Source organism: Fukomys damarensis, unplaced genomic scaffold (genome assembly GCF_012274545.1).
Source record: "Fukomys damarensis isolate Sample0158 unplaced genomic scaffold, DMR_v1.0_HiC HiC_scaffold_73960, whole genome shotgun sequence".
Classification (NCBI taxonomy): domain Eukaryota; kingdom Metazoa; phylum Chordata; class Mammalia; order Rodentia; family Bathyergidae; genus Fukomys; species Fukomys damarensis.
In genome coordinates, this window is record NW_022974872.1 from 49,542 (window position 1) to 61,329 (window position 11,788).

Consider the following 11,788-nt stretch of genomic DNA (forward strand, 5'->3'; position numbering starts at 1 on the left):
CCTTAATTCTTTCCATGTTTGTGGTCACAGAATCCATTCCACAATTCTGGTGAGCCAAGGTACTACTCAATGTTGGGTTTCTCTACACCAGACACTCCCAACAATAACACGATTTGATAAAATTAAAAGGGCTGTATCAAAAGACAAAAGGCTGGTTTCTTAACAAGGAAATGGAAGGAATGTTGAGTATGGCTCTTGTTCTAATCAAACATAAATATAAATATGTTGAATATCATAAAGCAAAAACCCCAAATTTTGGCAGAGCCAATAAGACACTGCTAGAAAATGGAAAATTCTACACATGGCTTCATGGGATGGGTCACAGACAAAACATGGACATGCTAAAAATATTGTATAAAGTTAACTTCCCTCTCTGTGGGTAAGAGTCACAAAACACAGTTGAAGTCCATGTTTAGTTTTTGTACCCAAGATATTCATCACATATGCACAAATATTCCACAATCCAAAACAGTCCTGGTTCCAAGCACTGTACACAAGGATACTCAACCTGTACATCTGTTTTAGGGCACAGCAACCTTCTCAGATGTTCATTTCCTCTGTAAAGTAATTCTACCTAAGTGCCATACTCTTACCCACAGGGCCATTGACCCACAAGTACATGCCATTAGAAAACAAGAAGGAAAGTGAGGGCAGTGAGGCTCCTCTATTCCTCAGTGTGTGAACAATGCATACACACACACTCAACAGAACTGGCCCTGGCCTGCTTCATCCACTTCCTGTGGCCCATCCCAAGGTCCAGGCCTGTGTCTCAGCAGCCTCTGCACCTCTTCACTGCAGGCAGAAGGCTCCAGGCCACACCCCATTAGGCAGCTGCTCTCCTCAGATCTCCAGCAAACCTGACAGGCTCTTACCTCCTCTGCAGATGCCTCCCGGCAATAACAAATGCCTTAGGTTGCACTCATCTTTTTCAAAACCTTTGAAAGCACTTCCAAAATTCTTTCTGACCCTCTTCCCCTCAGTTATCCTTCCTGGGCCATCCATCTATATCCTAGGCTTCTACAAGTAGAACCTTTAGGCTCCTGGTAGCTGTCATCACCACCAAAAAGTGAATAGACTGGAATACCTCAGTAACCCCCCAGCCAGATCCCTGAGTCTCACAGTAAAAAGCAACAGAAAATAGCACTTCTGAACCTCAGAAACAAGGAGCATGTGAAGGCTGACATTGGGAACAAAGCAGCCAGCCCCAGGGGTGGCAGGCTGTCAGTCAACCTGGAGATGCTTTATCCACAGAAGCCCTGCAAAGGTGACCTTGACACCAAGCTGCTCCATGGACAGCATCATGAGGGCAAGGGAAGGACAAGGAGGGCCACTGTGCTGTTGCCAGCCAGCTCTTGACTAAGGTGGGTTCCCTGCTGGGGCCATCCAGATGCAGGTACTATGACCCCACTGTCACAAGCGGAACAGGAGATTCCCTTTTCTAAAGCAGATGCTTCAGTGCAGTAAGGGAAGAGTGTGGTGACAGAGAAGAGGTGGCTTCAGCTCTGTGAGGACCTGGGGACTGTAGGAGGGGAGGGCTGCCTTCCTGTAGGCACAGAAGAACTCACAGCCTGGGACAGATGCAACGGGAGCCAGTGACAAGGCAGCATTGCTAGGGTAGAAGCTGCGGTCAGTCACACGGCATACATGGAGAACCTGGGCACAAATCTGTGCCGGCACCATGCCAAGTGCTCCCAGCTCTTGGGGTTCAGATAAAGCTTCTCAGCCAGAAAGGCCCCTCTTGTCTCTTTCATCATGATGTCCTTCACAGCTGTGCTCTGCCCTGTGGCAGTGGCAGTGGCAGTGGCAGTGGCAATCTTCGCTGTCTTTCTCGGGGCTCCCTGTGAGATGGGGCTGCATCTCCTCTTCCTGACCCTGGAATCCCCTTTGTACCCATGAGTAATTGCAGCCAGGTGACCCTCTCACCAGGTGGCCTGGAGCTGAGCCCAGCCCCATCACTTCCTCCTGCAGGGATTCTGGGCTGGGGATCCTTCCTCCTGCCTGTGGTCTGACGCCTGTTCTCCCAGGGGCTTCATCCTGCATCCGGGCCTCTCATGGGAGCATGGACTAAATGTAACCCCATCAAGTCCTGGCTGAGCACTGGATCCCTGCCGGGCACCACCTCTGCCCACTTCCGGTCAGCAGGACTTCACCGCAGAGGCCCACACTTCCGCAGCTCCTTCTAGAAGCCCCAGACACACAGCTCCAGCTCCTCAGCAAACTTTCTCTTCACACTTAAACCCCTAACATCCAGCTGGGAGGAATGGGCCCTCTGCTACTCCTAAGTGGCACTCGGGGATGCTAAAAGTTAACCACTGGCAAAAAGCTAACTGGAAACAAAATTCAGTTTACAGCCTCTGTAAGCTTCTACATCAGGACAAGAGAAAATCCTTAATATTCCCACCACAAAAATTGAAAAAAAGACTTATGCCTCCTGTTAAGCAGGTCACAACTTGTTTTGTCTGCGTAAAACACAATTTGGATAAAAATATAAAGAGAGACCAAGGCAAGAGCCAATTTCCCCATGTACACTGGTGCATCTAGAATCACGGTGTTGATGCCTTACTCATGGTAAAGCTTTAGAATAAAAACTGCAAGATGTATAGATGTGTCTGCCTGTGTGCTAAAATGCATAAGAGCGGTGAATGCTCTGGACATTTTGGAACATCTGGATGCACCAAATTAATACAGGAGCTCTGTTTTAACTAGAGAAAAGTATGTGCTTTCATCAACAAACATCCCTAAAGCTCTCAGAAATAAAAGAACTAACCTGAACAATTTCCAGGTCACTTGACTTAGGTAAATCACTGGTATCTCATGCTGCCTTAATAGTTTAATAAAAGCAGAAGAGCTGTCTTCTGTGGTGTTGGCATTCAGCACAAATGCGCATCAGTGCTGTACATGGGTTTGGTGGTCAATACAGCCAGTGCTGTATCTACCAGATGCTAAGATTACACAACACATAGACTTTTAAAATGAAACTAACTCATTAACCTGACATTGTTTCTTCATAACTATAATATTAGACAATTAGTTTGCCTCCAAATAGTTTCTAAAACCTTTTCAGTAATTTGCAATCTTCTACAGTCAATTAAACACCAGATATTCAATAAATATCTAGATCATTTCAGAGTAAAACACTGAAGTATTTATAAATTGAGTTCATGCACTTTGCTTTCTTATCTTAAAAGTGACTAAATATATTTGGATCTCTTGGTAGACCTGTTCTTTAGCCACAATAATTATTTTACTGTAAACAAACACAAAATATTCCTATTAGCTACATAATGCTGGTGTATGGGAACAGTTCACAGCTGCTTCTTTCACACTTTTCTCTGTCAATATGGGTTTCTAATAGTTAAAAATTATAAGCAATAGCGCCGGGGAGGTAACTCAGCAGTGCTGTGCCTGCCTGGCAAGCTCAAGGTCCCGAGTTTGATCCCTGGAACTGAAAAGAATTATAAACAATCTATGTAAGTGGGGATACTAGAAGAATAAACAATGAAGGGAAGCCCCTTTCAGGGATGTAGGATGGGTTTTCTTAAAGGGAAAGTGAAGTAATTTTCTTCTAAACAGAATGATTGGTAGTTCAAACATTAATAAAGGCAAGAAGAGAGGGGACAGGGGAACACCGAAAGGGAATGGGTGTGGACAGGAAGGAATGTGGGAACGTGGTCTTATCTTGTATAGGTTAGCAGGTGGGGTCCCCGTGGCTCCCATGGCTCTTTTAAAACAAGCTGTGCCCCCAACAGTCCACAAATGCAAAGCAAGTGGGATTTCCTTGCTGATTTTTTATCAAAAGGGTAAAGTTGTTGTTTAGATTATTTTGCTCTTAATAAAAATTAGGATGCTGGGTTTCTGAACCTGCTAAGTGATCCCCTACAGAAGACAGAGATTCTATGTCATACCACAGTAAGCACCTGTGAACAGAACTGATTCTGCTCACTCCAAAAGCTAAGTGGCTTTTGTTTTTTGTTTTTCTCTCACTCATTATACCTATTATAGTTACTTTATCATCAATTTCATTAAATAACTGTTGTTTAACAACAACCTGTAACCATACTGAATCAAATGTTCAACCATTTTGACATCTTCTGAAATTGTTTTCCTAAAATTGAGTACTAAACAAATATTAGTCTTGAGCTGATTTGGAGATTTCTCAGTGGGCCCTTGGGAGAAAAACTCAGAAGGTTTTTATATTTTAAAAGAGGCAAGTTAAAAATAGTAATTAGGTTGCACTAGGCTGCACTCCCACCAACAATGCAGAAGGGTTCCTTTCTCCCCACAACCCCACCAACTTCTGTTATGCAGTGATTTCTTGATAGCAGCCATTCTTTGTGGGGTGAGGTGGAATCTCAGTGTTGTTTTCACTTGCATCTCTCAAATGACCAGTGATGTGGAACATTTTTTCATATATTTACCAGTGCAACCACTATGGAAATCAATATGGAGATACCTCAAAGAGCTGAGACTAGAGGTTCCATTTGACCCAGCCATCCCTCTGCTGAGTATCTTCCCAAAAGAATTAAAAGAATCATATCACAGAGATATATGCACACCTATGTATATAGTGGCACAGTTTGTAATAGCTAAAAATTAGAAACAGCCCATTTGCCCATCAGTTGGAAACTGGAAAAAGAAGATGTGGTTTTTCTATAAAATGCAATACTACTCAGCCACAAAAAAGGACAAATTAGATTCATTCACAGGAAAATAGATACATATTGAGGATATCCTCCAAAGTGAAATAAATGAGTCACACATGTGTAAATACCGAATAGTTTCTCTGGTGTGAAGAAACTATCACAGTGCAAAAGATCCTAATGAGATCACTGACAATGTGAAATAGGAAGAAAGGGTCTTAAAGTGTAGGGGAGGGGGAAGTGTAGGCGAAAGGTAATCAGGGGATGGAAAAATATAGGAGCAAATGAGAAAATGGAAATTAAAAAAAATTGTAAATAAGGAGGGTAGTAGAGAGTGGAGGGAGGGCAGGGACATGGGGAAAAAATGAGAACCAAGACCTGACATATAAAGGTACGAGATCCCAACAAGGAATGTAACTGCACATTATACCTAAAATGCACCAATAAACTCAATGAGGAAAAAAAAGGAACAATTACATATTTCAGTAAATCGGTGACCCACTAATATTTAATGGCTTCCCTGCACTTCTGTAAGAAACCACACATTTAAAGACAGGTGGGCATGGTGCCACAGGCCTGTAATCCCAGAAATGGGAAGGCTGCGGCAGGATAGTTGTGAGTTCAAAGCCAGGCTGGTCTACATAGCAAGACTGGGGTGTGGGGTGTGGTGGTGATAGTGGAGGTGGAAATAATCATCATAAAGAGTTCTTGGGTGTGTTTTGTTTCATTTCGTATTTTATATTTTAGGCTACATTAAAAACCTGACTTTTGAACTTTAAAAATAAATAAATAAATAAATGAAATATGTTCTTTGACACAACAAACTGAAAGTAGAAATCAACAACAAAGAGAAATTAGGGAAAAATTAAATGTGGAAATCAAGCTATACAGTTCTACGTAAACAATATGCCAAGCAATAATTCAAGTGAAAACTAGAACATTAAAAGAAAATTCACAGCCAGCTGTGGTGGTGAATCCCTGTAATTCCAGCACTCTGGGATGGGAAGCAGGAAGATGGCAAGTGCTAGCCAACCCTAGACAATTTAAGGAGAACCTCACGCAAAAAATATAAAAAGCAAGGGAAATAGATCAGTATGAAGGCCTGAGTGCTACCCCTGTACCAGGAATACACACACACATACACACACACACACACACACACTGCGTAAGAAATGATATTTCTAATTAAATATTGCTAAGAAGTATTTTATATATAATACCTCACTGCAAAAATCACACTCAGTTAACTATATACAATGGTTTCATTTAAATATTAAATGTACAAAAGAATTACAATATGAATTTCTCAGTAAAATGCCTAAATAATACATTGGACAAAAAGACTATAAAAAAAGATAAATGAAATTTTCTTCTTGTGAAGTTTCATGTACATGAATTGATATTTTCTTTAAGGAGATGAAGAAAAGTAAAGGATTTATATGCCAATCATTAGATCAACCAGTAATCCTAACACAAAAAGGTGTAGGTAATACTTTAGTTACTAATGTAGCTCCCTTATTTGGTACTGAGGATCGAGCACAGGACTGTCACACTGAACTACATTCTCAGGCATTTTTATTGTTATTTTAAGACAAAGCCTTGCTAAAGTGCCCAGGTGGGACTGAAACTTGTGATCCTCCTGCCTCAGCCTTCCAGTACTGGGATTAGAAGTGTGTGCTACCAAGTCCAGCTACTAATGGAGCTTTAAAAATTACTAGCAGACTTCAATGCTCTGACATATGCCACATTAACTGGTTTGTTGTAATGGACTCCCACCTCATAGTCTATACCTAGTACATGCTGGGGACTTGGCAATCAATGAAAACATTTAACATAAATATAATAAACAAAGAAAGATGAGTATGATCCACTCTTCAGAAGATCAGGTGCCTTTAAAGAAAATTTTACATCTTAAAATAGCATAGGAAGACAAACATGCATGGTGAATGCTTACTTCACAAACAGAAGGGCCAGGGCTGTGGCTTAGTGGTAAAGCACTTGTCTAGCACAAGTAGGGTCCTGGGTTCATTGACATATTTGAAGTGTTCATATACATACACATTCATGTGAAACAAATTGTTTTTCTTTATCAGTAATACTAATCGAACATAGGATCTGCAAGTATATATGAGCTGTGTTCTCCCTGTATGAACACAATACAATTTACTGAAAAACACACTTTTCAGCTGGGCAATGATGGCTCATGCCTATAATCCCAGCACTGGGGAGGCTGAGGCAGGAGGTGGATGGCCATGAGTCTGACGCCTACATGGCCTACACAGTATGTTCAAGGCCAGCCCGCACTGCACAAAGAGACCATGTCTCACCCCTTCTGCTTTAAATACACCAAAAAAGAAAAAAACAGACCTTTCACCATTTATTAACCAAAACTATATGCATATTTGTGAGTAGTTTTTTGAATACAGTCCTAGAAGAACAATTACTAATTATAACTGGTAGCAAAAATTTATAATTTTCTTAGAAATACAAATTTAATTTTCCAAAACCCACTACCATTTTTTCTCTCTCAATAATGTGGTATCATGATAAAAAGAAAAGCTTACTATTTGTTTTACATGTTATATTTAACAATCACATTAAATATATTCATTTTCCTTGTACAATTACTTTTGCATCTACTCTAAGGAACAATAGAGAAACTGAGAATGAACAGAACATAAATAACCACTTATGCAGCAAGAAGGCAATGAAGCCAATCCACAAATTCTACAGTGACCAGGCTCCAACAGCGAGGACCTGGTCAATAACTGCCAACGTTCTTCACTGTGGACCCTCTTTCAAACTTGGAGGGGACCAAATATGCTCCCCTAGTCAATTTTATACAATGTTCCACTTGTAGCTCATCTCTGACTATCTTCATTGAGCCAAAAACATACTACCAGGGTATCCTCAAAGCCTTCCATTTTTTCTACTAGTGCTCCAACTTCCTCGAGTACTATTTCATCCCTTCCAAACAAAAGATAATGGCCATATCCTTTGCTACAGAAAACCAGTAATATAATGTTCTTGTTTTCATGTCTCTTCGGAATTGTTTAATGTATGATTGGTTAAATATTCTATCATCTTGTGAATATGTGAAATACCAAAACCTCACATGTACAAAGGCTATATATATTTTTTCATTTTCACAAAAAAGTATACAGATTGCCTAATATGTACTGTTTATATAAATCAGCTCAAATTAGGAGGTATTTGCCATGTTTGAATGCTAATGAATATTATGTAATTACTGTAGATTTGAAATATTTTGCTTTAAAGTGTATCACTTCATTCTGTTTGACCAAAATTATATCTGTTCTCATACAACTTCTCATACATGTCAAAATTTGCATCAAGTTAACAATTAAAATAAACTATGTTAATATTTTGCTTGGAAAATGTATTGCTTACTTGATTCATGAGTGAAGACATTTGCACATATCTTACTAAGAAATAAAAATTGAATATTTTGGATTCTGGAAAAAATTTTCATGAGACGTTTCATTTTACGTTTGAAAATTTTTCTTCCTACAAATACATTAAAATTGGATGGATTAAATAGCTATTATATTTTTGCTGTGTTCCAAAGCTATATATTGAATATCTGTGTGAAATACAAAGAATATTGATGATGTATACAAGGGTATACCCAGGAAATGCTTAAGAAATTTAAAGTACATTACCTGATGTCTCTGGAATCTGACAGTTACTGTTTCAAACTATACTTGGAGAAATGGTGAAAATGGATCAGCAACCTTCCAATACTGAAATAAAAATTAAAAATAGTCAACATAGTATTCATTAACCCATATACTATCTTTCCAGACTGACAGTGAGATGAAACAAACTTGAGAATATCTGTCCTCATTCAAACAGTAACACATAATCATACAAAAGTTCTTCAGACTGAAGAGAAAGCATCCTTGATGGAAAACTACCTAAAGGGAACAAGAGCGTGAAGAGGAAAATTATGTGGACGTGTACAAAGACTACTTTTTTCCTCTTACTTCATTTTGAATGGCTGGATCTTTTAAGTAAAAAAATGACACATATTCTTTTAGATATAAAATATATCATTTGCTCCATTTATCAAACTGGAAACTTAACGTTTTTTGCAATCAGAGAAAATATATACCTAAGACAACAGAGAGGCAAAGTGAAATTAGGCTTAATCAACTTACTTGATTTCAAGCAAGAATACTTAAAAAATATTTGAGAAGAGAGAACAAATATAGGGAGTCATTTTGTTATGAAGTGTCATATACACTTATAAAGGGATGAAAAAGGATCATTTCCTACTCCTTCCCAACTCTGTTGTCAACAGATGAAAGTCATATCTCGTTTAACTTCTACTAAGTATATAGTATGTTTATACTGAATGTCAGTTAATACTTATTATATATTATATATACATTTTATCAAGTTAATTTGTCAGACTATATCATTTCATAATTGACTATCAAAATTACTTCTATTAAATACCTATATGTATACATTCCTATTTTCTTTTTTTATTCCTATTATTTTCACTGACGTTCACTTTCCTGTTCCTGAAATGATTGTGATGTACACTGTTTCTAGAAATCATTTCACCAACAAAACATGTTTTCCAAAGCAAGACATTATTATTCTATAAATATAGGACTGTAGGCATAAAATAATTTGTTGTAGGTAACACAAGAGTCACTTCATTTATTGAGCAAGAATTTTAACAAGTTCTCATCCTTTTCAACATTAGTGTCAGATCAAGAACTATAACATCACTCGTGTTTTGACCGTAAATGTGTTCATAGTGCTTTAATGCACATCCATCTATCTATCTAATTATCTACCTAGATTTTATTTTTTCATCCCGGGGATAGAACTCAGGTCCTTGCATTTGCAAGGCAGGTAGCAGAAACATTTTGCTAAATCCTCATCCCCTCTTATCTACATTTCAAAATGTATTTTTGGCTTTCTTATTTTCATGTGCACTTCTGGCTTTTTGCCCTTGCTCGGCTTTGTCGCTATTGTCAATCAAATAAAAGACTTATTTATAAAAAAACGGAAAAATTTGGGGCTGACAGAACAGATACTGAACGTTTTTGCCAAACGGGCAGTTGAACCTTGGGCCTCCACGTGCTAAACCATTAAGCTACCTCCCGAGTCCCCACCTCCTCTCTAAAGACTGGGCCTCACTGAATTAATGGCACAGCCTGGCATAGCACTTGTGACCGTCCTGCCTCAGCCTCCTCAGTAGCTGGGAGGAGTGTGTCACCAGGCCTTGCCAGTTACTGAGAATTTAAAATATTTCATTAGCTCGATCCATATTTAGGATCTATGGGAAATATAAAGAATACTAGTTACACATTAAAAAAATCAAAACCCTCCGAAAAGTGAAGATACGTTACCTCTCTGGGAAGGATTCTCTCATGATGGCCGCCTTCACAATGGAATCCAGGAAACCATTAATAACGGAGAAGGATGCTTTCCATGCAGAAAGGAAAAGAAAAAAAAAAAAAAAAACGGGCAACAGAATTCAACATCCAATGACATTTGACTCCGAACTGAGAATTACGTGGATGGACAAACCCGAGAGAGATGGTAGCTGGATCCTGGTTATTTCTGTTGCTCCCGGAAGTTCTCCCTAGGAACGGAAAGAGGACCGGAAGGGAACTGAGAATTTCCCAGTGGACAGAGGAGCCCTGGCCTGGAGGCCCAACACTGCCCCTGCTGGTGGCAATAGAGAATGGCATCCAGCTTGCACTTTGACCTAGCAATGTGATACCACATGTCTGGGAGCTGAGCCGGCTAAAAGAACTTCTATTAGGGTTGAAGACTACTACAGTTGCTAGAAGCTGACCTATCGCCAACTCCCTATTTAGTATGGGAGGAGTGCTTAATCAAGTAGTCTTCTGCCATTTCTACCTCATACCTTCTGCAAGTTGTTAAGGGATACATTTCCTTCTTCAAAATCCTTATGAACCTTTCAATCTCAAAGTTCTGATGTGTGTCTTATATGGTTTGGAATGTCAAGCAATTGAGATTTATGTATTAAAATCCTTTGATAGCGAATGACTTAGAAAAGTATAAAAAGGACCAGAGATTTAGCTGAGTGGTTCGGTGACCTGCCTTGCAAGTGCAAGGACCCAAGTTTAATCCCTGGTACCAAAAAAAAAAAAAAAAGTATATAAAAAGAAGTAGCTTTTCAAAGAAGCATATTTTAATGTGAAAATTTGACATCAATTATCTATTGGTTATAAAGTTTTAATTTTAATTGTTAAGCAAGTTATGCACATTTATCAATGGATATTTGGTAGCTATAGATTTTTTTTTTTTTTTTGGTACCAGGGATCTAACTCGGGCCCTTGTGCTTGCTAGGCAGGCAATGGAACCACTGAGCTAAATCCCTGGCCCTATAGATTTTAAAATTATTATACCACATAAAGTATAATTTTTATCACTTGAAATTGGCATAATTAATTGTGCAGTTATGGTGTTTTACCTTGCCTGTGTCATTGATTAACCCAAAGAATATTTATGTAGTACCTGCCATGTTATGGTAGCTTTCAATAGTACCACTTGTTTTTGTTTTTGTTTCTGTTTTTGTTTTTTGGTACCAGGGATCAAACTCAGGCCCTTGTGCTTTCAAGGCAGGCTGCAGAACCACTGAGCCACATCCCCAGCACTCTAATATTAGCACTTGTGGATTTCAATCTTAAATTCACTTTTCCCTCTGATATTTCAATTACTTTGATCTCATCTGATCAAGGACTCTGGAAAAAAAATGGATACTTAATTTTAAATTAGGCATACTATGATTCTCTGAGTCTGTCACACTGCACATACTCTCAGCACAGTTTAAAATGACCTTTAAAAACTTATAAAGTCATTAGCTTTATAGCAATGCATCTAAATAACAAATAAAATATAAAATAATGTAGAATATTCAATTGATGTATTACATTGCTTGAGTTCACAGATGATTCTTCCACCATGAATCATACTTCTATAAATTCATACAATCACCCTGAATCAAAAATAATACAACACTCTGTGGTCTCCTAAGGAACAATAGGCCTAAACTTTTTTTTTTGAGACAGGGTCTCACTATGTAGTTCACACTGACCTAGAAATCACTATGTAGTGCAGGCTGGTCTCAGACTCAA

The 11,788-nt window shown here is 38.8% G+C and overlaps 1 long non-coding RNA gene across 3 annotated transcripts in view; it reads right to left on the bottom strand.

The window, feature by feature from the left end:
• Positions 1–10,717, bottom strand: part of LOC104854980 — a 14,378-nt gene extending 3,661 nt beyond the window's left edge. Inside the window, exons 1-3 of one of the 3 annotated variants that reach the window (XR_004516014.1) lie at positions 10,031–10,717; positions 8,324–8,404; positions 48–200 (exon numbers count right to left, since the gene is read on the bottom strand). This is a non-coding gene — a long non-coding RNA (uncharacterized LOC104854980). Of the gene's footprint in view, positions 1–47; positions 201–8,323; positions 8,405–10,030 lie in introns of those variants that run through there. The other 2 variants (XR_004516013.1, XR_004516015.1) reach the window with 2 other exon arrangements.
• Positions 10,718–11,788: the final 1,071 nt, after the last annotated feature.